This window comes from Macaca nemestrina, chromosome 8 (assembly GCF_043159975.1).
Source record: "Macaca nemestrina isolate mMacNem1 chromosome 8, mMacNem.hap1, whole genome shotgun sequence".
In the NCBI taxonomy this organism is placed as follows: Eukaryota; Metazoa; Chordata; class Mammalia; order Primates; family Cercopithecidae; genus Macaca; species Macaca nemestrina.
This window is the reverse complement of record NC_092132.1, coordinates 4038141-4050447: the sequence shown is the minus strand read 5'-3', so window position 1 is coordinate 4050447 and position 12307 is coordinate 4038141. Positions and strand designations below refer to the sequence as shown.

At 53.4% G+C, this 12307-nt stretch overlaps 1 protein-coding gene across 4 annotated transcripts in view; it reads right to left on the bottom strand.

The window, feature by feature from the left end:
* LOC105488395 (solute carrier family 45 member 4) overlaps positions 1–12307 on the bottom strand; it is a 95487-nt gene that overhangs the window by 60387 nt on the left and 22793 nt on the right. The window contains exon 1 of one of the 4 annotated variants that reach the window (XM_071067720.1): positions 4557–4920. The exons of the other annotated variants lie outside the window; for them this stretch is intronic. The gene's annotated coding sequence lies outside the window, so the exon portion shown is untranslated. Of the gene's footprint in view, positions 1–4556; positions 4921–12307 lie in introns of those variants that run through there. 4 annotated transcript variants of the gene reach the window in all.

Here is a 12307-nt window from a genome sequence, read left to right as displayed (position 1 = left end):
GGTATCAAAACATGGAAGCAGAAACCCTCACATCACACACATATAATCAAGCACTGACCTCACAGACAGGGCACAATTTAGGGATACCACTAATGACTGCCAAGATGGAATTAGACCTTTTGATGGTACTTCCATGTAAAATCAAGTCAAATCAAAGTGGTTTCCAGGTCCTGAACTTATCCGCAAGCAGAAAATTAGTGAACGTAGTGCTACAAAAGTGAAAACCGCAAACGGCTAACTGTCCAATGATACAGAGCTCTTTCAATTATGGTGTGCACTCAGGACACACGACGTCCGTGTGTTTGAAGGGAAGTATGATGGATATTTCGGAAATGTTAAAGTCAAAGCTCGTTTTTAAAAAATACGTAAAGTTTGAGCCAGGCGCGGTGGCTCACGCCTGTAATCCCAGCACTTTTGGAGGCTGAAGCGGGCGGATCACGAGGTCAGGAGATGGAGACCATTCTGGCTAACACGGTGAAACCTCGTCTCTACTAAAAATACAAAAAATTAGCCGGGCATGATGGCGGGCGCCTGTAGTCCCAGCTACTCGGGAGGCTGAGGCAGGAGAATGGTGTGAACCCGGGAGGCGTAGTTTGCAGTGAGCCAAGATGATGCCACTGCACTCTAGCCTGGGCGACAGAGCGAGACTCCGTCTCAAAAAAAAAAAAAAAAAATACAGCTTGGGCCAGGTGTGGTATTTCACGCCTGTAATCCCAGCACTTTGGGATGCCAAGGTGGGTGGATCACCCAAGGTCAACAGTTCAAGACCAGCCTGGCCAACACGGTAAAACTCAGTCTCTGTTAAAAATACAAAAATTAGCCAAGCGTGGAGGCGGGAGCCTGCAATCCCCGGTACTCGGGAGGCTGAGGCAGGAGAATCGCTCAAACCCGGGATCAAAAAAAAAAAAAAAAAACTAAAGTATGGGTGAAGGACGAACACTTACATATGGCCTTAGCCTGGGGCTAGATTTATTCCTACTTTCTAAGACCAAGAAAACAACAAAACTACCATGGGACCCTCTCCCCTTCACTCTCCTCAATACCAGGGGCTCGGCCTGAAAGTAAGGCTGAAGGCCAGCCACCTCGAGGGACAGAATGGGTCACCTCTGCTACTTACTGGATGGCATGGCACGGCTGAGCCACTAAAAACATGGGCTCTAGATGACACTTCCAACAGGGTATCTCATGATGCTCTGTGGCCCTTTGCAAAGCCCTTCTACTTCCTCGTGGACCCCTCGTGTAAACTCACAATAGGGGTTCACCACAAGGAAAAGGGGGCCTCAGGGGCATTCCAGTTCAGAGAGCCACTGCAGACGGGAGACAGGAGAGAGGGCAGAATGGTCACTTCCTCTCGTGCTTTCCTGTCTCCATGCAGGGAAGTGGCTGGACAACTCTAGAGGAGGTGGTGTCAACGAGAGCCAGCTCTGAATTCCCCCAACCACACTGGGGCTTCGACTAAAAACCCACGGAACATCTCCCCTCCTCTACGAGACAGGAGTCGTCCCATAACCTCGTGGTCCCCCATTTTCTGTGATGAGGAAAGTCAGTCTATAGTTCAGTGAGTAGCCCCTCGTTTATCTGGAAAAGTCAGCTGTTCAGAACCAAGCATTTTCTTGGGATTATGGACAGCAGCCACGTTCAAGATAAACAATATCACCTATGGAATTAATTGGGACAGTCCCGAAGTCAACAAAAATGACTTCTTAAAAATTGGAGTCCTGGTTAATACGTATCAAAAACTTAAAATAAGTACAACTTTTGATCCCAAAATTTCACCCTTTAGAACTTATCATAAGAAAACAAAGCCACAGGAAGCCAGGCTTGGTGGCATGCTCCTGTGGTCCCAGCTATTCAGTTGGCTGAAGCAGGAGGATCGCTAGAGCCCTGGAATTCGGGGCTGCAGTGAACCATGACTCCACCTGTGAATAGGTGACGTGCTCTAGCCTGGACAATATAGTGAGACCCCGTCTCAAAAACAAAACAAAACAAAAAAACAAACACAAAACACTACAGAGCAATGCTTACTACACCTTAAATGTCCAAAAAAGATTGGTAAAATAAAGTATGGCACATCCACATAAAAATCATGATGAACGACAATTTGTTGACATGCAAATATACTCACCCATTATTAAGTTTAAGCGGGTTATAAATCAAGTGTACATTATGATCACAATGAGTTCTTTAGAAAGGTATGGATGCAGATAAAAAGGTGTTATTTCTGCATGTTTCATAGAGTCTGTCTGCTCCTACAGCACCTAAACTTTACTTGTTTTTTTTTTTTTGAGACGGGATCTTGCTCTGTCACCCAGGCTGGAGTGCAGTGGCTCAATCACAGATGACAGCAGCCTCCACCTTCTGGGCTCAGGCAATCCTCCCACTTCAGTCTCCCAAGAAGCTGGGACTACAGGTATGTGCCACCACACCTAGCTGATTGTTTGAGATGGGATCTCACTATGCTGCCCAGGCTGGCCTTGAACTCCTGGGCTTAAGGGATCGATCCTCCCTCCTCAGCCTCGCAAATTGCTGGGATTACAAGTGTGAGCCACCTCGCCTGGCCAAATTTACTTTTAATTAAAACAAACAAACCAACAATAAATTACCTTTAAAAACAGATTTTCTGGTTCCCTGTCCAACATCACACAAGTCTGGATACATGATATAACATTCAGGAGTGTTTTCAGATGACTTACTGAATCTCAGATGGCCTAGACCTTCCAACAGAGACTTGGGACGTGAGGTGCTGGTGGCTTCAGCCATTTGGTACAGAAACACTACAGAAGCCTTCCCTGATCTGGCATCGGCATGAAAGGGGCAGGTCCATAACCCTACCCGGGAAAACAGCAGGTTCCTCCCAAATGTTCTTGAAACCCGGGTGCTATTCATTCCTCCAGGATCCTTGGTGGGGACCTCACTGGGACTCTGCCCCAGTGTCGCCCACGCCTCTGCACAGCACTGTACTCACAGGTATGAGTTAGCCCCAACTACAAGGCACTGAGCCTACCAGGGAGAAAGGAGTCCACTGCTCTTTTCCCTTCTTTCCAGGCTGAAAGAGACCACAGGACACGGCCTGCCACAGGCCCACGCGGGCTCAGAAGCTCTACTTCTTGTCTGAGTAGTTTACAGCATCCCCCCTGCCTGAGGCCCAGACAGCGCTGGACTCCCACGACCAAACGCCTCACGTGGGCTCCTCAGCTGAATACATCAACGGGTCCCTTTCCAACTCATTAATTCCTAGGTGCTGACGTCCCCCCAGCCTAAGCACTGCCCTCCAGGATTGGATGGCCTCCTGCGAGCCAGCATAGGACGTCACCTCCAGCAAGCTCCCAGCAGCAAGGGAAGGCAGGCAGAGCCCTCGGACACCTGCTAGCCAGGCTCTGAAGGATGCCCAGGACAGCGGTGAGGCGCCTGTGCCACCTTCTACAGACGGGTGCGCCACAACGGCAATGGGCAATGCAAAGCCACACACGCTGGCCACACATGGGCAGACATCATTTTGTCTGCATCCTGTGACACTGGCGAACTTCATCAGAATCCTCCTCATCTGGGGACACAAGGCAGGTTCGGGTCCGGTGAGGACTGGAATGAAAGGACCATCATGGGCCACCAACAAGACTAATTGCAGAAATGTCAACTCATCCCTGCCGGACTATTAAAACCTTGCTAAACGCTGGACAAAGGTTCATGAAGCTGACACATAACAGTGTTTAAACCTAGAAAAATAATTAAGCCAAGCTACTTTGGTCACAATGGAGTCCTCAAATTCATCAATAAACCGTATTTACTTTATGTGAACTTCAAATGACAGTGAGACCTGAAAGCTTATCACAGATACCACATGTGCTAAAATAAACACGATTAATGTATGTTTGAGATTATACTTTTAGTTCACCAAAAAGTCAATCCTGTTACTTAAAAAAAAACTTTAAATTGTGTTATCTTTAAACTTTTTTTTTTTTGAAACGCAGTCTTGTTCTGCTGCCCAGGCTGGAGTGCAGTGGCATGATCTCCGCTCACTGCAAGCTCCGCCTCCCAGGTTCACACCATTCTTCTGCCTCAGCCTCCAGAGTAGCTGGGACTACAGGCGCCCGCCAGTCACTATGCCCGGCTAATTTTTTTGTACTTTTTTAGTAGAGATGGGGTTTCACCGTGTTAGCCAGGATGGTCTCAATCTCCTGACCTCATGATCAACCTGCCTCGGCCTCCCAACGTGCAAAAAAAATTTTTTTAAGAGATAAGGTCGGCCGGGCACGGTGGCTCAAGCCTGTAATCCCAGCACTTTGGGAGGCCGAGACGGGAGGATCACGAGGTCAGGAGATCGAGACCATCCTGGCTAACCTGGTGAAACCCCGTCTCTACTAAAAAATACAAAAAACTAGCCGGGTGAGGTGGCGGGCGCCTGTAGTCCCAGCTACTCGGAGGCTGAGGCAGGAGAATGGCGTGAACCCGGGAGGATGAGCTTGCAGTGAGCTGAGATCCGGCCACTGCACTCCAGCCTGGGCAACAGAGTGAGACTCCGTCTCAAAAAAAAAAAAAAAAAAGAGATAAGGTCTCACCATGTGGTCCAGGCTGGAATGTAGCAGCTCAATCACAGCTCACGGGTGACCTCCAACTTCTGGGCTCCATCAATCCTCCAGCCTCAGCCTCCCAAGCAGCTGGGACTACAGATGCATGCCACCATCCATGCCTGGCTTATAAGTCACTGTTTTAAATACAGTTCACTTCTCATCTGCGGATAGTTCCAGGACACACCCTTACACTTTTGCACCTGCCTCAGCAGCAGCCCCCCGACAGCCCCAGCACCAGGCAGCTGAACTGAGCTCCCGCGGCACGTGGGGAGCCTGGGCTGAGGCCACACTAGTGAGACAGTGGGTTTCCCCGAAGGGATCTCAGTGCAACCCAAACAACTGAGCCAACGGGGACTCCTCGGTCTGTGAAACCCGCGAGGACACTGGCAAGACGGGGGTGAGCACCTGTGGTGGAGGTGGAGGTGGAGGTGGGGCGGGCGGCCGGTCGGCCGAAGGACAGACAGGCCTCCGCCCCCTGGCCACCAGCAGCTGATTGCTGACCACAGCCCCCAGGGGCAGCGCAGGCAAGCAGGTGGGGAAAATAGAGGAACCGCGAGTGAGCAGGAAAACGCAATGCAGTCAGCTGATCAGAGAGGAAGCTGGGCTCCTTGCTAACGTCTCAACAGGGCACAGAAGCACCCGCAAGCGAGTGGGCGGCACTGCAGGGCACAGCGGGGCTGCTCAGACCTGCTGGGGGCATCCTCTGCCCCGGGCTCTGTTCCTGCTGCCCCCAGGCACATTTCACTGCCAGGCTGCTGGGTCCCAGGGCTCCAGCCTCCAGGGCAGCCCACCTCAGCTTGCTCTGTCCCCTTCAAGGTCAGACCAGCCAGGCCCCAGCCCCTACCCTGGCCTCCAGCCTGTGGGCACAGTTTCTCTCCACAGGCTCAGCTGGGCCTGGCTTCCAGACCTTCCAGCTCCAGCCTTCACCCCACGATCCCCACCTCTGTGACGGCTCCCACATTCTTTGGGACCCACCTCCAGGTTCTGCTGGTTCTCCTCTCGCCTCCTTCCCCCACGCAGCCTGGGATGGAAGGGCCGATGCTCGTGGGAGCCCCTGTGGCCTCGGGGCCCTGGCTGCGTCCCCACCGTGCTAAGCGCCCTTTCCTTGCCTCCCATCCGCCTACTCAGAAGCTCAGGATGGCTGCCAGGTGAAGGAAACGGTTCTGGAGGGGAGCCAGGACAAGTCTGGCTTTACTAAAAAGTACCCTCCGCAGGACAGACTCCTAGCTGACTGTTTGAAGGAGCAAGTTGGCTATCAGTGTAATTTTCCTTTACACCTGAAATCCTCCGGACCACACCTCAATGCTCTCTACCCCATTCTTACATCTGCCACTTGCTCTTTCACATATGTTGCAAGTCTTTGATGAGGGAGGCCAGCCTTCCCTCTGGAAGGAGATGCCTTCAGTTGTAAACCGACAACTCATAAAAAGTTGGGGGCTTCAAGTACACAATTCCGCATTCCCGAGAAGTCTGCCAATCATGCAGTGGAAACACCTGACCGCATTGCGCACCCCTCCCTGGCCAGGCTGCCCTCGCTGGCACACGCCCCGTGCTGGCCGGCAACAAACAAAACCCACACGAACAAAGGAGTCTTTACAAGAACAGCCAAAACAATTCCATCTGCAAACAAAAACTAACTGCAGAATTAAAGGCTGCAAGTCCAAACACAATCTGGCTATTGTAAACAGTGCCTCAGTTTATCAACGTAACAATAACTCTTTCAAAGATTAATAAAGTACCCCCCAAATACTCAGCACTCTAGCATTGTTAAGATACTTTGGAGGATAAATATTAGCTTGGGACTCGCCTACATGAGAAGTGAAAGCTGCCAAGGCAGCAGTTCTAAAGCAAGAACCAGCGGCGGCGGCCACAGGGCAGCGAGGCACTGGCCCAGGCACTGCTTCCAGCCTTGCTGCACACAGTTCGACTCCCCAGGCACCTCCTTGCACCCAGCGCCACACTGGCCCCTCGCTCCGTGTCACACTCCGCATCCAGCCCCCTGCGAGCTGAGCAGGACTCACCTTGGGCACCGTGAGTGAGACAGGGCAAGGGCACCAATCCTCTGGGCCCCACGTGCCCCCTGCCCACGCTGTCCTGGGGTCACCGGCTCGTGAAGGTGGGGCTGCGACTCTGTCTCCTGGATCCCTGATGGCCAAGTGCCTGGCAACAGATAAGCCACCCACAGCAAACAGAAATAGGTGGAAAATGAACTTAGAACTAAAAGGACAGGTTTTAAGATGATTGTTGGAATAAAAGGGAACAAAGGAGCATTCAAGCTCAGATTTGATACCAACTTACTTTCTTGAAAGACAGTTAATTGCCTGGGTAACCAAATGCAACATGGTGTTGGCGCCAGCTCTGAGGCAGTGGGTCACACGCCATCAGCAATCCCAGGTCGAGACTCCAAACAGCCAGGCTGAGTGGGTGCTGGGCCGGCCCACCCTCTGCACGGTGTGTTTTTGCCCCACCCATAACTCCACCATGGGGGTCTTTGTCCGTGTAATGCAACAGTACGCAGCTCCACACACACAGGAAGCAAGCTGCCAGGACAGAGCCTGACTCGCACAGGTAACTGGAATCCTCCCCAACAGGTGGGTGTGCAGAGAGCAGGGCCCTGTCCAGGCACCTCCCGAAGGACTGTCTTAGCACGACCTTGCTCCTCACAGGGGAGGAAAGGGAAAAGGGCCTCGTGAGGTCTCCGCAAGACCGGGCTGTGCGTCCTACACCAGGCTGCCTTCATCCTGTACACAGTCCTACTCAAAGACAGCGGGGTCCAGGCATCCTCTCAGCATCGCACGAGTTCCCCTGGTGTAGAGAAATGGACTTTAAAAGTCTGAATGAGTCTCAGCCAAGTGTGGTGGCTCACGCCTGTAATCCCAGCACTTTGAGAGGCCAAGGCCGGTGGATCACCTGAGGTCAGAAGTTTGAGACCAGCCTGGCCAACACAGTGAAACCCTGTCTCTACTAAAAGTACAAAAATTAGCAGGGCATGGTGGCGGGGGCCTGTAATCCCAGCTACTCGGGAGGCTGAGGCAGGAGAATCACTTGAACCCAGGAGGCGGAGGTTGCAGTGAGCCGAGACCACACCACCGCATTCCAGCCTGGGGGACACAGCAAGACTCATCTCAAAAACAAAACAAAACAAAATACTCTGAATCAGTCTCCTACAGTAGCTGTGACGGTGACAGGATCAGCCCTCAGTTTCCCCACCTGTAAATGGGAGCAACACTGCGAGTGTTGTAAAGGGCAGGTGGTGACACACTGCAGTGCCTGTCACAGCAGGCTCTCGTGGACAGAGTGGTTGCCACTGGCCTTAAAGCGCTGCAGCAGCACATGGCACCTCAACTGCTCTCAGAGACAAGGTAGTGTCAACTAAGGCGACTTTCTGAAATGGCCTTAGGATGAGTCAAATCCTTGGTTCGATACATGACAGTGTTTGCACATACACAGACTCAACCTGAAAGACAAAAAACACAGGACGATCTAGCGGAAAAGCAGCAGCTACTAAACATGGTCTAATTTTTGTTTCAATGGCTCAAAAGAATAAAAGAATCATCTAATAATGATGATATCATTGGTTTCATGAGGATTTTTACCCAGTTGTCACTAAAAGGGATACATTTTTGGTTTGGAAAACGAAAACCTTAGGTTAGTAAGTGCTTCGCATTGGTTATCTGAAAGCCAGTGAAAGCCTGGCCCCTGCCCAGAGCTGCACAGCACCTTTCCTAATGCCAGGACACATGGCTGGCTCCTGCCCTGAGCCGCAAGGCACCTTTCCTAACACCAGGACAAATGGCTGGTGAGGACATGGGTCAGCCATGGGCCTTCCAGGACTGACCTCCGATTCCTCATCTGGAGAAACCCAGAGCAAATCGAAGGACGCATGGGAACCTCCTTTGGAAGCAGGACGATCGTCAGAAACACAGGGAGGCCCAGGTCTCAGGATGTCGAGGATGGAAGGAGCATCCAAGCTGATTCTGCCCAACCTCAAACCTGCAGGGCAGAAACGGAGCCCGGGAGACCAAGGGGGGCCCTCGGCAAAGAGGACAATGACGCATGAGCAGAGCCGACCTGACACTATGCTCCCCCTGCCTTCCGAGGTAGCCCCACGATGGAGTTTCCTTGAATTTCCTGAAAACCGGCCAACCGCTCTGAATGAGTCTGAAGAAGGCTCCACAAACTTAAGCAGCTGCTTGTCATGCTCACTGGCTAGGGGGCCCCGCCTCCACCAAACTGCACTTCTGAGCCTTCCTCTCCATCGCTGCCCTCCCGCTGGGCCGCCGCTCAGGGGTGCTGCGCTCAGCTCACACCGCCCCCGTGCAGAGCTCGTGGATGTGACCCTCCCTTTCCCATGAACTCTGCACTCGCCTTCCCTCTGCACTTCACAACATTAAACTTCAACCCATCATCCAAGGCCTGGGCTACAGGTAACAGATGCCAAGAAGTCAACCACCTTCCCCAGGGCTGGCACTGCCTTCGCGATTTGGGACGACGTCGCAAGAGTCTGCTGTACGCCTCCAGCGCCTGAACACGCGGCTTCAAGTCTGTGGGCCTGAGCTCAGCTCCCTTCCTGCTCAAGTGCCACAGTGACTTCTCGTCTGGGTGCCCAGAAGTTGGACTGGCTGGCACGTGAGTCAGAGATGCGGAGCAGGGGCCACACGATGTCAGCATGGCCTTGTGCCCAGGCCATCAGGGGAGACCTGCACAGCCCTGCAGCAAAGTCGCAGACCAGCATCCTGCCTGAGGCTCAGCACCAGAAGCCGGCAGAAGTTTCTGGCAAAGCCTGAAGGGATAAAGAAGTGCCGATAAACCACCGCTATTGCCTCTGGAATGTTTGTGATTTTATGATTTTCTGCATCCAAAATTTGTCACATCACTGCTTCTCCTATCCCACAACCTCACAAACACGTGATTCCTTAAGTCCTGAGCTAGAAGCAGAACCTCTAAAGCCTGACTCTGGGGGGAGCCAAGGCTAAGACACCCCAAGAACACTGGAGCCTCTGCGAAGACAAGCAGGCAGCCTCAGTACTTCTCTCTAAGGAGCACCCATGGCAGTGCCTGGCCTCCTAGCAGGCCCAACAGTCTCATGTCCTGGGAAGGTTCCCTCCCAGCCCCAAAGCTCCTACCTCTAGCTCCCAGTGCAGTGCGCCCTGGGACAGGTAAGGCAGCAGAGAGGAGAACCAATGAAGGTTTCTCACACTGCATCCCTGGATGTCCCAACCGCTCCAGAAATCAATTCCAGGCATCAACATCGGTGTCAGCCCTGCCTACGCTTTAGGCTAGTCCCAGGGGGCAGCAAGGGACAAAGGGCACCACGGGGCTGTGGTCAGTCAGCTTTCAGCCACCCAAGCACAAAGCCTCAAGGATTTTCCTACAGCGACTGCTGGGCAGCTTGAAGGAGCTGAAGGAAAGTGTCAGTGTGGGTACAGCCCAGCCACGCTTCCACGTGGACCCAGAAGAATCAACCGCAGCCAGGTTACAAAGGGAAACCTCTGGCTCCACCCTGCTCCCTACCATAGCAGGGCCCGTGATGGCCGGACATTTGAAAACAGAAAACTCCCAGAACCAGCGTGTTACAAAGTATTTAGGGACATCAAAGCCCAGCTCTGAACATGAGCTCTGTGGAAGGAGAGTTTCACCTACACAGACCCAAGCAGGCTCTGTGGAGCTCATGGCACCTGAAGAGGCTGAGGAAGCCTGAGACGTGAAGTCTTCCTGCTCATCTTAATGGCACGAGCTTCCTTTAACGAGGACTGCTGATGCATTTTCCCCACTGGCTTTCACGTACACGTTATGCAATTTGCTTAATGACTCAGTGATCATTTGATGACAGTCACCTTCCCCAAAACTGCCTGCACCTAGATCAATTGTGTACCATCAAGTCATGAAGACTCTGAGGTCTGTGATGTAAGAAGGACAGCCCAAAAGACAGCTCGGCTGGTGGGCACAGGGACCTGGGGCCTCGAGAGCAAAGAACAGGTGGCCACAGGGCCAGGGCGGCAGTGTGTGCTTGAGGGAACCTGCCCAGCGCCCACCCTGGCCGGTGCGGGTCTCTCCTCGCACCAGCTCAGGAAGGAGGGGCCGCCCCCGGCACTCCACGGCCATCCGGGGATGGAAAGTTGGCGGGGCTGACGAGGACGTCTGGTGTCTATAAAAATGTTTCTCCCAGGAGGGCCGCTGAAAACAGAGACTCTGAGATACTCTCATTCTTTTCCTTATTTGCCACTCTGAAAAATAAGCCGTTCTTCCTATTCTGAAATGGAATACAGGTCAAAACCTCCTACGGTGAAAAGTGACCCAAAGAAAAAGATCACTAGATCCAAAATATTTCTAGTTTGGCCGGTGGCCCCAAGTAACTCTACTCTGTTTATTTGGTTAAGGCAAAGTTCTCCTGGGGGATGAAACGCCTAATCCAGTACAAAGCCTGCCGGTGTCTGCCGGGTCCCACGAAGAAGGGCTGAAGGGCAGGAGGCTCCTTGCCCCTCCCCACCATGGGAGGCCCTTCTGTGTCCCCACCAGGGCCTGACAGTGGAAGAGAACAGCTGCCCGTGCCCCCTGCCCCGCCCCCGTCCCAGTAACGGCTGACATTTAGGAGCTCTCTGTCCCAAGCGTCCGCCGTGGCATGCAGAGCTGCCCCACACCCCAACTCCCCGGGGCCTAGGCCCCCAGCAGGGCCGGCTTGACAGGAACCAGCAGCCAGCGGAGGCCTGAGCAGAACAGGGTCCAGAGCTGGCAGTGGGGCTCGGGGTCACTGGTTCCCAAGCAGGCTTCCCCCACCTCATGGGCAGCTTCTCCTCTCCAGGGGCCCAGCGGGGTCCAGCACAGACTGAGGGCGGGTGAAACGCCAGCTCCTGCCTTCAGCATGTGGTCATTGCCCCGCCCTGCCTGGAACAGCAGCCACCAGAGAGCGTCCACTGGGAACCATAACGCACCCGCACCTCAGCGGCCATCCTCGGGTCACGGAGCCTCAAGGCTTCCTTTACTGCTGTGGCTGAGATTCCTCGGCCTGCGCCTTGACGGGGCCTCGTCTATGTTGGAAGATAGGTGGTTCCCCCATGTGCTCCCCAGTTACACGGGTTCGACCTTCACTAAACCTTTACCGAATCCCCACTCCATGGTGACGGGCCTTGCACTTGGCCCGAGGTCACGGTGTGTTGGCGTTTTTCTGCACAAGGACCCCACTTCAGACAAGACCGGGGTATAAAGCCCACACGAGCAGTCAGCCTCTAACAAATGCATCTTTAAAAGTCCTGTGAGGTCTGCATTCCACCCACTGCACATCCATGGCCGCGTCCATTTAAACATATTTCCCCAAGAGACGCGCACCCCAAGTTAGGAAAGTGCCACCCTCAGATAACAAGGACCAACAGGACAAGACCGAGAGGCAGGAACACGATCCACGGCAGAAAGCACGACACCAGGCAGGGGTCTGCAAACGCCCCGTGCCCGCTTCTGACCGGCCCAGGGCACCTGAAGACATCCTTGGCTTTGGGTCTTTCCCGAGTGCATCCTAAAGATGTGAGATCATGAGTTCCAGCCATGATCCCAATAGGGCACCCTCAAGACCTCTGGAACCTGTATGGTGCTTCTCACGTGAGAACAGAGCCAGGTATCTCCTTCACGCTGTTCCTCAGGAGAACCAGCGGCCTGAGGGGCCTGCGGTTGCCTAGGGCGGGGGCAGACTCCAGCAGCACCTCATGGCTCTGTGGCTCTTGTTACTGATCCCACAGGTGTGGGCA